We start from the raw sequence: 4,601 nt of genomic DNA, 5'->3' as shown, positions 1-4,601 counted from the left end.
CCTTTCCCTTCAGGCCTATCCTTAACCGTGTGCCAACCTTTCACTAGACCTTCCCTAATCCAATTTAACTCAAGGTCGGCCTCAGACTCCTGATCCCACAACGACTTCTCCACCGCAGAAGCCACAAAAGCAACCTGACATTCCTGCCAGTCTTCCTCTTTCACCAAGGCTGCCTGACTGCTTGCTTCCACAACAGGCAAACGGGACAAGCAGTCTGCCACAACATTAAATTTCCCCGGAAAATACTGCAATGAATAATTATAATCCTGTAGCTGTACTGACCATTTCGCAATCCTCGGGGATACCGCCATGACACCCTTGGTAGAAAACACTTGCACCAACGGTTTATGGTCCGTTCTGACAATATAGGGTATGCCCCACAAAAATGTCCTGAAGTGTTTTGAAGCCCATAACACTGCCAAAGTCTCTCTCTCAAATACCGAGTACCTGGTTTCCACATCTCTCAAAGTCCTTGAGGCAAAAGCCACTGGCATCCATTCACCATTTATCCATTGCTCCATCACTGCCCCCAGACCCACCTCACTTGCATCCACAGTCAGAGCAGTTTTATTTTTCGGGTCAAACGACTTCAGGCAAGGAGCATTCTCCACATCCCTCTTGACCAACTCAAATTCCGCTGCACACTCCTGAGACCACGCAAATCTTACACACTTCCTCATGAGAGCTCTCATGGCCACCGTTTTTTCAGCATAATTGGATACAAATTTAACATAGTACTCCGCAAGGCCCAAAAAGGCCCTTAGCTGATCCTTATTGACCGGAGCTGGTGTATACCTCAACACCTGTACCAACTCCCCTTTGGGGCTCACACCTCATGAACTCAATGTATGTCCCAAGTATGTGACCTCCTCCACTCCTACCTGACACTTTGTTAACTTTACAGTCAGACATTTGTCCTTAAGAATCTGCACGACCCTCCTCACCCTGACATCATGCTCCTCCCTGCTACTGTCCCAGACCAAAATGTCATCTTGAAAATAGCTGACTCCCAACACCCCTCCAAACATCTGCTGCATCAACCTCTGGAACACAGCCGAAGCCGAAGCAAGACCAAATGGCATGCGACAAAATCTGTATGCCCCAAACGGAGTCACAAATGAAGTAAGCGGTCTAGACTCAACATGGAGGTCAATTTGATGGTATGCTGTTGACAGATCAAAAGTTGAAAAATACTTGGCATCTCCCAATGTCAACAACAACTCGTTAATATTCGGCAAGGGATGCCGATCCACCCATATGCTGGAATTCAGCTCCCGGAGATCTACACACATTCTGATGCTCCCATCACCCTTCTTAACTAAAACCACAGGAAACAACCACTCTGAGTACTCCATGGGCTCAATTATGCCTGCTGACTGCAAGTTAGCCAACTCCACCTTGAATGCCTCCCTCACCTCTACTGGCACTCCCCTCACTTTATGTACTTTGGGAAAAGCACCCTTCTTCAAATTATTGTTATTATTAAAATTCAACATTCACCTGGGTTTATTTAGCCTGTGTGGCATGTTTTTGAGAGACAATTAAAGGTAGAAAAAGTTTGTTTCATAATTGAAGCTGTGTTTTCTGCAACAAAGAAGGTGGTAGCTGTGATTTAACCAACTTATTATTCATTGAGATTTGGATTGAAATAAATATATATTCTTTCTATAGCCCTGCCTGTTTCTTGTCTTGCCTCACTGTGGGCACCGGGGGGTGGTGGTGGGGGTGATTTAGCCAGCTCTATATGTGTCTTTATTAAGCCCAGCGCTAAAAAATAAACTTAAGTGAGTATTGTAGGGCTCCTTTATTGGGGGGAGGGAAGGAACTCTCCAGGTTAGGGGTGGTCTCTCAATATAACACTACAAAATGCAACAACATTTTTTTGGAGACCACTACACTAACATATCCCACATATCAGTGAAATGATACGACCATAACTTGTTCTTCTAACTCCCGCTCATGAAAAGCCCCCAACCTCCTCAATTGGCTTGCAGACCTAGCCTCATGGCCTCGACAACCCTTTCTGCCCTTCAGGCAATGTCTTAATTCCTGGATCACTTGGTACCTGTCCTGCTTAATTAGCCTCTTGCCCACACTCAGCTCCCTGTCCCCCAAGCTACCAATCTACTTCAGAAGATGTTGGTCTGCTGCTCCCTTACCTCTAAATCCCAAGCCTATTCTTCCCACTTTCGGCACCAATTAAACCAGTATGCAAATGGGAGGCTTGTGGGCCATATCTCTCAATTCCACTAATGGTCCTAAGGCACCATCCATGTGAACAACAATTCAACTCTATAAAAGAGGATTTAGTGTTGAGTAGTATGCTTTTTCTCTCACTGCAGATTATTTCACCACTGTTGAGTCTGTCGACAAGAGAAAGAACCTTGTCTTCAGTGACGAGGCCAAAGATCCCTGGCTTCCCATCTCCCTAGACAGCCATATATATGGCCCATGGCTGATTTGTAAAGTTTAAAGGGATTAAAGCCCAAAGGATTTTAAAAACACAGCACATGGGTGGTGCCTCATCCAACCTTTGCAACATCCCTGACTGGATGGGTGGGAACTGAGAAAATAAATCACAATTTAAGATAGATAGCAAATGCTGTAAAGTTCTAGTGGTGATGAGATGAAACATTGGGAAGGTATGAGGAGGATTTTTAAAAGATTTCATAAGCCTACGGTTATAAGGCATCCTGCTTCCACTGGGTCATTGATACATTTATGTGCCAGGGAGGAGACTTCACAAACCACAATGGAACTGGTGGTAAATGAATCTATGGGAACACATTTGGCAATGAGAACTTTACACTGAAGCACACTGGCCCAGGAATCTTGTCCATGGCAAATGCTGGTCCCAACACAAATTACTCCCAGTTTTTCATCTGTACTGCAAAGACAGCATGGCTTGACGGCAAGCATGTGGTTTTTGGCAGTGTTGTAGATGGCATGCGCCATTTTGTCTTTATCACAATCATTCCTTTTGTAGCTAGGAAAAAGACTCCACCCTACTGAGTGTAGTCTTCAGTCCGCGTGCTCTTGACTGCTGCATTTGTTGGATTACCCTGGCTTCCCTTCCCTGCCACTTTCCAGTGTTCATGTAGACTAACTTATCTTACAATAAAGATTAAACCACCGGCTTGACTTAAAAAAAGAAAATTAAAAAAAAGATTTCATAAGCCCCAGTCAACATAATTAACTGGCCCAGTCAAAGATCAATTCCAACTTATCAAAACTGGATGAGGCTCACCAAAGACTGAGACACTCATGTCCCATTGACTATCTTGCACAATGTTATGGATATTCATACCCATCTTCTGACTAACCTGTTGTCTGGCCCACATATGCGCCAAAACTGTCTCATGTCTGCATATTGTTATCCATCAATGGCCACTGGTCAGCTGAGTTCCACTTCCTCAGACCAGTCCTGGTTAACCTGTGGAACAATTCTGAAATCTTAATTTCTTATGGATAAAATCTGGAAAGGGTGTCTGCTGTGAGATCTGCCCCAGAGGCTGAGTCTGTGAAAAGAATTATTACGGCAGCAGGAGGGGCATCCTACAATAGTTGCAGCCTTTTGCTTGCATCCTAAGATAATGGAGGAGACGTTTATCCATAACTGCTGCCCTCATTAACCTGCCCTTTTTAACCTTTCCAGTACTTAAAGACAAGGTTTAGGGGAGAGGAATGCCACATGGGGCCCATAACCTTTCATTGTTCTCAGGGGTCCAATTCAAGGACGAATGCTCAGCTGCACTGGACTCTGAGGGAAGTGGTGCTAATCAGTTTGGTAAGGAAAGAAAAGGAAAAGTGTACGCGACAAACCACTGTCCACACAAATCAACGGTAACAACTGCAGTTTCTATAATAATGGTGTCAGCTACATTATACCGAATCCAGGCTGTGTGTGGCTGGTAGGAAATGTTATCGCACAACTTTGGGCCTTGTGATGAGTCTGGCAGTGTTGGTGGTAAAGCGGCAGTAACAGATTTACCACCATTTAAATGCACCACCAGATTCCGATTTTGGAAATAAAGTGATGGAAAAACTTACAGCCAGAGGATTTACCATGGGCGGAATTACCACCCACAGTAAATGGGCAAAATTCCCATTGGCGACCTATGAACTTAATGAATTTGGACTAACACCACAATTCTGCCAATCGTAATCTGCAATATTTACCACAAGAAGAAGTGGTGGCAATGGTGAATTAGTTTCTGCAGGAAATATCAACAAACTTGTAATGAGACCCTTTGTCTTCTGGATACCCTGCCATCCATGGTGGGGTTAATTAATCCATTAAGGTTGCTGTAAACAAGGCCCTATGTTGAACAATATTCTTCCAAGGGCTTGGTGAAGGCGGTGTGCTGTCATATCGTTTGCTCAGTCAGACGGCAATGGTTAGGCAGCGGACCTAAATGCTTTTTTGGGTGATAGGAAATTGATGACCTTGCATGAAGAATTGAAACCTAAGCGAATTTGTCAGCTCAGTTGACTTAATGATCTTTATTTTCAGGCTATAAGAACAGTTTCACAAATCTAGTGCATCAGAACCTGATGTATCACAGCTTTAATGGACCCCAAAGGCTAATTGAGTCCCACCA

The 4,601-nt window shown here is 44.2% G+C and overlaps 1 pseudogene; it reads left to right on the top strand.

The window, feature by feature from the left end:
* The first annotated feature begins 2,721 nt into the window (after window positions 1-2,721).
* Window positions 2,722-3,012, top strand: LOC138568810 (peptidyl-prolyl cis-trans isomerase A pseudogene; annotated as a pseudogene).
* The last annotated feature ends 1,589 nt before the right edge of the window (window positions 3,013-4,601 follow it).

This window comes from Ambystoma mexicanum, chromosome 2q (genome assembly GCF_040938575.1).
Source record: "Ambystoma mexicanum isolate Mex_15411 chromosome 2q, UKY_AmexF1_1, whole genome shotgun sequence".
NCBI lineage: Eukaryota > Metazoa > Chordata > Amphibia > Caudata > Ambystomatidae > Ambystoma > Ambystoma mexicanum.
This window is presented reverse-complemented; position numbering and strand designations above follow the sequence as displayed.